Source organism: Marmota marmota, unplaced genomic scaffold (genome assembly GCF_001458135.2).
Source record: "Marmota marmota marmota unplaced genomic scaffold, marMar, whole genome shotgun sequence".
Lineage (NCBI taxonomy): Eukaryota > Metazoa > Chordata > Mammalia > Rodentia > Sciuridae > Marmota > Marmota marmota.
In genome coordinates, this window is record NW_025999853.1 from 36435060 (window position 1) to 36447077 (window position 12018).

At 38.1% G+C, this 12018-nt stretch overlaps 1 long non-coding RNA gene across 1 annotated transcript in view; it reads left to right on the top strand.

Annotated features, from left to right (window-relative positions):
* The window catches only part of LOC125617410, a 92448-nt gene extending 86438 nt beyond the window's left edge, over positions 1–6010 (top strand). The window contains exon 3 of the long non-coding RNA XR_007348390.1: positions 5842–6010. This is a non-coding gene — a long non-coding RNA (uncharacterized LOC125617410). The remainder of the gene's footprint in view (positions 1–5841) is intronic.
* Positions 6011–12018: the final 6008 nt, after the last annotated feature.

The following is a 12018-nucleotide window of genomic DNA, read 5'->3' on the forward strand; positions in this document are numbered from 1 at the left end:
GAATTTCTGGATTACCTGTGGCCCAGTCAAATTGATGCATAAAATGAGCCATCACCTTTATGATACAGAAATCATGTCTGTAGAGAACCTCATCATGGTCCCTTTAGAGAAGATTGACAAAGACCTAGTGACTATAACTCCCCAATGTGTTACTCAAATATTTATTGAATATGCCCAGTACATTATGATCTTGGCCTTTCATTGAAAAAACCACTTTACAGTTTTGGTGATGATGATGATGAAGTGCAAGTCACTTAAATTCTCAACAGTTGTATTTATGGATCAAGACATTTCCTTTAATGTTATTTTATAGGCAAAAGGGAAAAATCTGCAAACATATTTTGGATAACATACAAGTTTGTCAGGGTCTTGAGTTACTCCACATCAGAATACAGGAGTATCTATGTTAACATGGAACATTTACACTTTTTACAAGCAGGACTTGGGGAAGTTTCAAAATATCTGGAAAACAGATTGTGTATAAAAATATTCATAGGGGAATGATGAGTGTATCACAGTTTCCCCAGGGAACAGGTATTAGTAGACAGGACTGATTCAGAGGCTGCCTTTGACAAAAAGAAAAGTCTGGAAACTTTGGAGTCTGCTGCTGCAGGAGTTTGGGGCAGTAAAATGGAGGGTGGGCAGCATCTCCTCCTCTTACCAGCTTGCTGAAAACTCAAGCACTCCTTCAGTGCCAGACCAGGGAATAAAGCCAAGACTTGAAAAGGCAGCTGAGAATAGAAACACTGTTCAATTTTGCTTTAAGGGAAGGTACTTAGCTGGAGCATAAAATACCTGGGAACTTTCTTTTGGGTTACTTTGGTTGGCAAATTAAGGGTCAAGTGCTTGTGACATTAGTCGTTTGGCAGCCCTTCCCCGTGCCCCCTCCCCACCAATCCAAGTCATATAATCACATCTTACAGTTAGAAGCTCATCTAGGAATTAATTGGTTTCTCTTTCCCTTACAATTAAGAATATGGGAGTTCATCAGGTCTGGCTGGGCCATATATCTCACCATGGTAGAACCATTTGTAAGAGGCTAAAGTTTATCTCTTCAGGGATGTTTCTATTTTTATTTATTTATTTATTTTTGAGTAGAGCAAGACTGAGTTTTTCTCAGTCACCCTTATGCCATTGGAAGAAGTGGTTTTATTTTTCTTCTTCACAATAGCAGCTTAAAAATATAGGTGATTCTTTCATTTGATTTACTTTATTTAACAAATATTTGTTGGTATCTAAACACTGTGACTGGTATTAGAGGTAAAAGGTGATAAACAGGCAAGGGCTCCTTTTCTCCTGGAGTTTACAGTAACTTTATTATTTTCATAATATTTTTATTATTTAAATCTTTTATATTATATAATTTATCAGCATAAAGAAAAACTAACAAAAGAAATTACAAACTTCCTCTCTGCTATCCTATCTTGACTACTGCCATTAAATTTTTTTTTCATACCGTTATCCCTGCCTTTTTATTTAGTGTTAATTATTATATATGTTTTGCATTCAACTTTTTCTTTGTAAATGATCTTTGCAAATTCTTCTCTATGAATGTTACATCACAAACATCTTCCCATTTGCAGTGTTCCAAACCATAATTTTTATAAATACAGGTGGCTAGCTATATAAAACTATAAAGTTCTAATAAAAAAGAAAAAAATGCATACAGGTAGATTATAAAATTTGTTAACTTATTCTTTTGTTTGAGGGCATTTAGTTGTATACAATTATTCAATGAATAACATCAAAGGTAGTTTTTATTTTTCTTGCACTGTGTCTAAATTCTGTAAGTTGGAGTCATGAGAATGTTTTTCTTCTGTGAGGAGCAAGATGAGGAATGAACTGACATATTTTGAGGTCACTCAGATTTATCTCGAATTCCAACTGATTTTAGAAAAAAAACAGCATGAAGCACAAAACCCGAACCTGATGCATGATACAAAGATATTTTCCTCTTTCTTTATTAAAAATATGAAAGAAAGGAGAGGGAGATATTTATAAATATACATGTCAACAGGACAACATGCATATTAAAAAAGATACTTGGAAACCATTGACAGGGTTTTAAAATGTATTTTTCCAAGTTTAAGTTATGCTTACATTGTCACATTGTGGCCTACTGAAATGCTAAAATGTGTGATTATTAAAATGACCATAATATTCTGTAAAACAGAATTATTTTTGCCCAATCTTGTGATAGTTCCACTGTTGATTGGTGTGCCTTCCTTTGCCAACAATAGTCTTCTTCCATCTTGTAAAAATAGGTATGCCTTAAAGGAAGAAAATGTCTGTGCCATTTTACTGCTATTAGGTTGCTTTTCCAAAGGGCTATGGATGGGGAAATGGTGGTAATTATTCCTGCTGAGGTCCCTCAGTAGGGAATGTCTCTAATGAAAAATAAGCAAGATTTAATAAAGAGCAGGATACAATAAAGCAGTTACGTTGAGCTGTGTATGCTTCTTCTAGAGTTCAGTGATTCTGGGCGGCCTACTAGACTGAATCGCCAGCAGCTGTTCGTTTGCTCACTTTCTTGTCTGCCACAGCTGCCAGCAGCTGTTCTTTCATACTCCACATCCAGATGCAAACAGCTGTTTTTTCTTTCTTCACAATTGTCAGCAGTGGCTCATTTTTGTCCTGAATACATGGACACCTGCAGCAATAGGAATTTTATTTTTCAGTCATGAGGAAATACTGGAAAGCTTCAGAAAGGTTGAATGGGGAAAGGGGAAGAGGGAATAGGAGGTGATGAGATGTAGAAAGAGCCTGTGGTGGCAGGCTGGAAGGTGGATGGAATTCTCCCAGTTGTTTTTCAGGGGCTGCACAACAGCCTCTAACAACAGATATCTCTACTTCTTCCTTACTGTGACATTCACCTTGGAAAGCATGGGATCATCACAAACCAATACCAGGAAACTAAGCAATTGGGAAGCAATTATGATGGTGGGCTTTCTAAGGACTTGTTTTTCACTCCTGTATCTAAGAAGTATTTATGGATATTCACCATTTGCTAGGCAACTGTTATAGACAAAAAAGGTTGCTAAATAAATGAGCATGCATTTATGTATGTGTTCAAATGTATGTCCACACATTCTTATCAGTCCTGTCTCTGCTAAGGATTGCAAAAGTAACGGTTTAATTTCACTTTCTGTGTTGAGTTCATCCTTTTCTCCCTTTGAGATTGGTGACCTTTGAATTATTGCCTCGAACATGAAATATTCCTGGTTCTCGTCTATCTCTGTTTTTGTAGGGACTAGAGAGAAGAAGGCAAAAAGGGAAGAAAGAAAACTTGCATTTACCTAGGACTTACTGTATCATTGTTCTTCACCTGGGTTAACTTGTTTTAGTTTCATATGAAACAGGAAATAGTCATTGCTGTTCCCATCTAGCTGATGAGGCAACTGGAGTTGGAAGTGTGAAACTGCTTGTCTATAGCCAAATAGTCAGGATTCTCCAGCTCACCACTGAGATTGATATAATTAAAACTCTGTAAGTCTATGAAAAATATAGCTCAAGAGACAAAAAGGAGAAATTACTTCAATGTTATTTACTGTTGAATTGCATACAATTTGATGCTCCAAATAATATGATAATTAGAATCATAAATTTAAATGATTTAATAATGATAATTTTGAAGATAGGGATAGAGAAAATGCCAGACTCAGACTCCCTCACTCCAAAGTACAAGATCTTTTCACCCCAATATGCCTCTGTACATGTTTTTCCTTCCTATTCTTGGAGCAGCAGAGAATGCTAACAGTGATAACTAGGTTTAATACTGTGATTGTGAAAGCAGATGTACAATTGGTTTAAAACCTTTACTTTCAATTGGAAATATGATCAAAATTTCACTTCATCAATCTTCAGGGAACTGCCATAAAAGGTGAAATAGAAGACAAGATATGGAGACCTCAGAGCTGAATTGTCACAAATAAAATGTTTACATTGCTCCTCCTACCCCGCCCTGGCTCTTCTCTGTAAAAAGAAGGTTTGAAAGAATATTGACTGAAGTATGGGAGGACTTGATACCCTCATGCCACACCCGGACTCCATCCATTAGAGTCCAAAGGATGTTAGTGGTTATTCTTTGTAATAGTGAGTGGGAAAGAACTGGCTGAGGCTCTAAGAAAACTTTCGATGGTTTAGGGAGCCATTAAGAAAAAGCTCCCTATTCTTGTAAAAATTTCCCAAACTTTCAGGACCAGGTTTCTGTGGCTGGCCAAGAGTCAGCCTCAGTTAGAATCCTGCCAAATTGAGCATCAACAGCTCATTTGGCTAGGGAGAAAAAGAAATGAGAAACAACTGACATTTGTATACTTGAAATTATGAGCTGTTTCTCTAACAAAGAGACCAAACACTTTCGACTTGTTTTACAGTAAACATACACATTGAACAATCTGGTTGGCTGGCAGCTGGCTGCGCATATGTAGGGCATATGTGAACACATATGGATGCATAAAATCACATATGTTCACTTAAAAGGACACTGTCAAGTCATTTTATGGCTTTGTTTGTTCTCTGGGCTCCATTGTTTATAAAATCTTCTTAGAAGCTTAAAAATACAATTTCTTTCCCTACTGATTTTTGTTCTTTCTTTCTTTCATACAGTATTTTGAATGGCACTCAAATAAATGGGACTGGTTCTTTTTAAAGCCTAATTCTACTTAAACCTATATAACAACAAAGCATGTTGCCCAATTGGAAATAAAGCACTCTCTGAGAGGTTCCTATGAAGAGAAAAATAACCATATTCTGCCTTTGGAGTAGATGTTTCTACTTTTATTTTCAAGTTTTATTTTATGAACAAATCTTGAAAGATTATATTGCTTTTATAGATTTTAGTTTGTGTTCGACACTACATATAGAAGTTTCTGACTATGATAAATCCTATTTTTTTCTACTTCCTAAAATGTGTTTGAGCAATATTCTTTTAGCTTCTTCACTGAGTAAAAATTCTTTATTAAAAAAATCCTTGGTTTGGGAAAAAGCCACAAGGGACCAAATCAAAATGGCCAGAGCCTGAAAAGATGGTAAAATATCACAGTCAGGAAAACAAAAAAACAAAATAATGATGAATGCTCATTTTTCACCCATCAGACTGGCAAAAAGCAAAAGAGCAAAGCCATGCATAGCTAGTAAAGATATGAGAAAAGAGGCACTTCCATACCAAAGAGTGAAGAGAAGCAGTACTTGTTGACCTAAAAGGATTACCAGCTGGTGTTACTGAGAGAGAAGCAAGATGAAAGGAAGAGAAAATAATGTGAGCCCATCTTGGCAAATCCATGACCCAAAAGAACCTCAATATATATTTATTTGTTTCTTTCTTTTTTTCTTTTTGGCCAGTGGCAGGGGAGGAGGTACCGGGGATTGAACTCAGGAGCACTCAACCGCCGAGCCACATCCCCAGCCCTATTTTGTATTTTATTTAGAAACAGGGTTTCACTGAGTTGCTTATGCCTTGCTATTGTTGAGGCTGGCTTTGAACTTACGATCCTCCTGCCTTGGCCTCCTGAGCTGCTGGGTTTATAGGGTCACCACACTCAGCTCATTTGTTTCTTTATAATCTATTTATCATCATCATCATCAATCTGTATAAGGTTCTATCATGGGAAAAATATGGATAGATACACACTAGGTGGATAAAATGAGTTTTCTGAAAGGGGAGGGACGAGGGGCATGGGAACTTGGCAGTGTTCAGGTGAGAAAGCTTAGCAAAAAGGGAAGAATCAAAAGGAAAAAATCTGGTATGAAAGATATGGTCACATGTATGCAAAAATTATATGTATGTATATATGTAAAGAGATTTTTGAAATAATTATTACATTCAACATTCCCATCCTCTAGTTTTCAGGATCTCTATAGACAGAGGAAGATGTGAAAGCTGTAGAAGAAGTCATAATGGAGAAAGCAGAACTTGGGGGTTGGCTGAAGATCTTTAGGAGTTTCCAGTGAAATACCAAGAGGAGCAGGTTGCATTCAAGCAGTTCAAGGTACTGGTGCCACCAAGTGGTGTCTGGAGCAATTGTTGGTGGTATTTTGTTACCCCGCCAGCGACAGAACCTCTTGGTTTGTCTGTGCCTCCCTGGTAACAAGCAGAATGTGGAAGGCTCCAGTTCTTTCTGGGATGAAGTACATGCTTGTGATCCTGTCACTCACTTGAACAAGGAGTATGAAAGATATGCAGAGAGCAAACAGTTTTTGCCCTAAAATTTGAGCAACCCTTGTTTTTTCTTGCTGGCCGGTGTTCTGTTGTGTCTGACCTTTACCTATCAAGTCTTAAGAGGTGTGCAATAATTTCTAACTACTTGGACTAGTTTTACAACTTGTATGACATAACTGCCTAATCTCTTATATAGGTTTTCTGTTTTTATTGCCACCATTGTAACCTGGCCTGTCATTTTTTTTTTTTTTTCCTGATGCCATAGAACACTCTCAGGCTTTTTTGGACTCAGTCACCCTCTGCTCTAGTTCAGACATAATCCACTTCTATACTAAGCTTCTTGAAGTTCTGGTGATTCAATACTTAAAAGTCTTCAATTGTTTGTCCCTGCCCGCTGGCAAAGTCTCAGCTTGGATCACAAGTTTTTGATGGGGGTGACTTCAATGTCTTCACATTCCCAGGGTGATTTCAGTTTACTTCTGTTGTCCCAGTGTAACTAGTGAGTCTTTATTAACTCTTGAAAGTGCCTTGATTTGAAAAGTACTTTATATGGATGCCCAACCACTACCTACTTTGTTCTCCTGCCACTGATACATGTGATAAGCAAGCTAAGAAATAAATGTCTAAAGTTTGAAGTGGGTGTTGGAATTGGACCCATGTGGGTAGGAGTCATATTTGAATATGTGTTTAACTTTTTTCTTTGATCATGCAAAAGCTAGATATAAATTATTTGGGATTTATTACTCCATTTAAATGTTTTTTTCTTCTGTCATTAAGTGATAAGTGGAATCTTGAATTCTAGTAAGAAAATCTACCTTTTTTTTTTTTTGTACTGGTGATTGAACCACGGGATACTTAGCCACTGAGCCTCATCCCCAGACTGTTTCTTTTTAAACATTTTTTTTTTTAAATTTCTGAGGCAGGGTCTCACTAAGTTGCGTAAGGCTTTGCTAAGTTGCTGAGGCTGGCCTTAAATTTGTGATCCTCCTGCCTCAGCTTCGTGAGCCACTGGGATTATAGGCATGGGCCATCATGCCTGGCCTCTTAATTTTTCACAGGAAAGAAAAGTTCTGTGTGGGACCTGAAGAACATTCCACTCAATTTTTTTTTACAAAATATCAATAAAATATTCAGCTAAATACTGATACAAAATTGCTAAAAATTTTGAGGAGGTACAAATGCTTGTACTGTGAGCTCCTGCACCACAAAGTGTCACATTTTCTACCCTAATTAGTGCATGCTTGGAGCAATTTCTTCCAGTTAGTAGAACTGAAATTTCAGTACTGCATTCTGGTTTCAGTATTTTCGATTTCTGTTTGCTACATTTGGGGTTAACTTGATAATGGTTGAATATGTACTAATTAAGGAAATGCTTTATCCTTAGCCCCTGTTAGTAGGAATGCACTGAGTTTTTCCTATACTAGGAGAGAATTTGGGTTCAGCCACTCATTTTTTTCTTCCCTTTCATAACTAGTCAAATACATCTTCAATATCATCATAGTCTGTGTTCTTGGAATGGGTTTTGTATGAGAACTAGTTGACTTGCGTAGACTTGGAGCTGTGGCCTCATTAACACCAGGTGCTCATCAATGACTTGTCATTTAATGACTGCATTCCTCAGATCACCATATGCAGCTCCTTTTCCTTCTTTTATGGTCCAGACTTGAGCCAACCTAAAGTACAGGATGTTGAGAGTCATTCATTCGTCATCATCCGTTTATCCCCTGGGTGTTCAACCCTCTAGATGCTGGGTATACAATGAAGAACTGGCAGGACTTCCTGGAGAGGAATTTTCTGGCAGATAACATGCATCCACCCACTCACACGCACACACACAGGCCAACTTTAGCTTGTCTTGTTAATGGGCAACAAGTAAACTGCCTTCCTTGTCTTCTTTTCTAATGTGACTTACTTTAAGAAATGTCTCTGATCATACCAACATCACCAGGAGGAGAACCAGGCTTCAAACATAGTAGCACATGGACAGATCTTAGGAACTCTGTTACACATCTGCTTTCCCTTATATATATTTTATTTTCCAAATATGTGTTCCATGTATGCTGCATAATTTAGATACAAGGTCAAGATGTTCCTGCTTCATGTCTATAAAGATGCCCCAGATTTCCCATTTTTCTAGGTCAGGAACTGTATAGTATTTAATGTACAGACTCAGAACTTGAATCTCATCTCTGTCACTTATGAGCTTTGTGACCTTGAATAAAACAGATAACTTCTGTGTGCATTAGATTACTTATATGCATTATAGGGCTAATAACATATCTTCTGCATTATAATCTTATTTTTAGCAGCATTATTGAGACATAATTCACATACCATAAAATTTACCCATTTATGGTGTTCATTTTAGTGTTTTCTAGCATATTTATGGATTTATACAACCATCCCCAACAAACTAAATTTAGAACATTTCATCATCCCTAAACCCCAAATCATCCTGAACCCTCACCAGTCACTCCCCATTCTTGCTCACAGTCTTTTTAAAGTGATGATTAAATGAGTTAACATCTGAAAAGTGCTTAGAAAATTGTCTTACACATTGCTGGTAGCAGGCCCGCCCTGGCCCCTGGGGACTTAACCCCCAGTTCTTTGTTATGCATGTCAATGTGGCCAGCTCACAAGGCCAAGACACGGGCTTGCGGTTCCCTGTTTATCTGCCTCGAGCATATGTGTCTCTCGGGAACATCTTGACCTGTTCGAGCCTCCTGATAGGGGACGGTGACATGACGGTAACCCAAGGTCGCAGTTATTACTCTTCCCTCCTCACTTTTGAGTGATTTCCCGCAGCTGTTAAAAAGATATATAAGGGGAACAAATTTGGCAATAAAGCGCGCACACGCTCCCTCCTGGATGAAGAACCTTGGTGTCCTGTGTATTTTTTAACCCCGCCGTCCCTCGCCGGACTCGGCTCCGTTAGCCGGACGCGGCAACACATAATAGGTGCTATGTGTTTTCTATCATTATTGTTACTATTTTTAGTAACATCATTACATTATCTTTGTATCCTTTGTCAACATAGCACCTGATAAGTACTAGGTCCTTGCTGAGTAAATTAAAAAGGAAAGAGAGTGGAAGATACCATCAGCATTCCGTAATAAAGAAATGCCCTCCATATATTCATTGTAAACATGATCCAAGACACAACAGGATCTGGGCTAGAACATAGTACTTTACTGATGAAAGAGCCTTTAAAATGGGGTCTTATTGCAATGGTTTTAGCTGATAATGCTGTAGCTTGACCAAGAAAATCTGTTTCAAGTTCGAATGCCAATAAGTAACGTGTAACCTAAGGAAAGCCACAGACTGAATCTCCATTCAGTTACCTCTTAAGTGAACCTGGATTTACTAAGTGGTTCCTAAACTTCTTCCTCTCTTTAACATCCAAGGTATTGCCCGTCAATAAATGTGATGTGAATCTTATACATTATTTCTATGTTGCAACCTAGATACAAAACCACGTCACACCCACCCATTTCATGATATTTCTTAGTTTCCAGAGTGCATTGTGTTCCCAAAGAGAATGCAAGTATGGATCATCTCCATCCTTAAATCCGCCATTGGCTTTCCTCTGCCTGGAGGATGAAGCCCAAACTCCTTGGCAGAGCAGCTGAGACTCTCCTGGATCTCATTAGCCTGTGGAGTATCCATGCTCTGTTCTCCTGGGAGCCATAAGACTCTTGTTCCTTTGGAGAAACTACTCAGACCCTTAGTCCTGCAGGGTTGGGGGACTGTTATTCAAAATGCCATCCCCTCTCCTGGCCAAGTTAGACAAGTTCTTTGCTGAACATTTCAATTTTGGGTAAAGAAAAGAAGGGACTAAAAATAGTGGTAAATGCTTTGTTTTACACATATTTGTTGCTGATACAGAATGAACGCTGGTCCTCTAAGAAGATGGCCGATTGAGTCCTGTTTCTTATTTCCTGCAGCTGCCCTGGACTTTGTTAAGGACATGTTTTACTCCTACATGCTTTTTGCATTCTTCCCCAAAACTATCTTTTCCTTTTCCCTCTTCTCTTTAGGCTTAAGTTGGGAAGAATTAGGTCCTGCTGTCTACACCTAAGCAATACTAACAAAATTTTTTCATGATCAGATTCCAAGTCTGGTTTGACAGATCCCATCTTCTCACTCAATTTCCTACAATGTGAAATGCTTTCTCATGGCCTCTTGACAGAAAACCATTCTCTCCCTTATCTGCCTCATGAATTCCTGTTCCTTCAACACTTGCCATACAGTTATCAGGCCTATTGTCCCTAATCTTATATATAGCAATATTAAGAACCAGTTTTTATCATGTGTCCCAAACCATTAGAAGCATTTTATGTACATTAACTAATGTAATTCTTTCTGATGCCTTATAAGAATAAGTATAATCATTGCCACTTCATTTTATAGATCATGAAACAAGAGCAGAAAGGTTAAGTAATGCCCCAAAAGCCCAATAAATAAGCAGCATACCTGCAACCTGAACCTGGCCAGTCAGGTTGTAAACTACTGAGTCACACTGACTCTCAGAGGATCTTCATTTGTTTACATACCTATCTCAACTTTCAGTCTGAAGGTTTTTTGCTTTGTTCAATTTTGTAAGTCCAGGACACAGCCTGTGCCTGGCACATAGAATGACTCAATAAAAGAGAAATGAACCAATGAACAAATTCCCCCTTGGCACTTGTGCTGAATCATTTATGTTGTGCATACAATTACTTCATTTCCTCATTCTAAGATGCACATTTTCAAAGAGTGCTTCTGAAACAAAGCAACTTATATATCATAATACAAAATATCTATTAGATATTTTCCTATTACAAATAAAATATATTAAATGATGTTAATATTTAATAAGGTGGCTCTCTCTCCTTCACTTCACTCTCCTAAAAAACTGATATGAATGTGGTGCATCCCAAATTGATGGCCTCACAGAATAAAGTACAAGGATCATGTTGTTTATCACTTATTGCCAAACCAGGATAACTGGACTCCTTCTTGTTAGCTTCTCCCTTCTGAAACATCATCTCTATCAGTCTGGTTTATTCTTACTGAATTGGGGCATTGTGTCTGTTCCCCAAAAGAGCAGGGCTATGACTGTGAATGGATGGGTAATTGTTACTAAGACTACATGACCTTGAAATAGCCTTGATAGGCTCAGATATGGGTGGAAATCAGTTTGAGGACAGTGTTAGGTTGGGGCATTAGCTGGTGAGAAGGTCAAGCATTAAAAAGGAGTCCATGTTTGAACTTCCTCTTCCACTTGGCTCAAGATGTGATCTCAGATGCCTTGGTACATCATAGTTCACCCACCCTTGAATGTGGGCTGCTTTTGGAGAATATACCCAAGAAGCCCATTATTCCTCTTCCTCCCTGTGCTTGGAATGAACAAAAGAATTAAAAGGTCTTCATCCTCTGCCTGTCCCTTTTTTTTTCAATTCCAGTCCATGTTAGCATGACAATACACATTGTAGGTTCTGTTCTAAAACATCTTTGGGATTTGTTCTGATTTTTTTTTTCTGTTCTAGGAAAACAGTTGTAAATTTCTTCACTTGCCCTTTACCTCCTGCTACTCTCTAGGCCTTCCTCTGTGCCAGGGCTGACTAGTTGCCATGGTGAAACCAATCCAATTCACTCATTCGTTTGTTGAAAATACCTGTGTTGCCTCTCATTGTGTTCCAGATAAAGTCCCTTGCATGTAAGTGGATATCCACAATCAAAGTTTCTGTTGAGACTTTATGGAATGATTCTATGATTTATTTTCTCAATGTTAAGATGTCAGGAACATTGTTACCCTATTGATTGAATGAAAGCTTTTCAAGAAGAGAAAGGGGGGGGGAGGAGGGGGGAGAGAGAGAGAG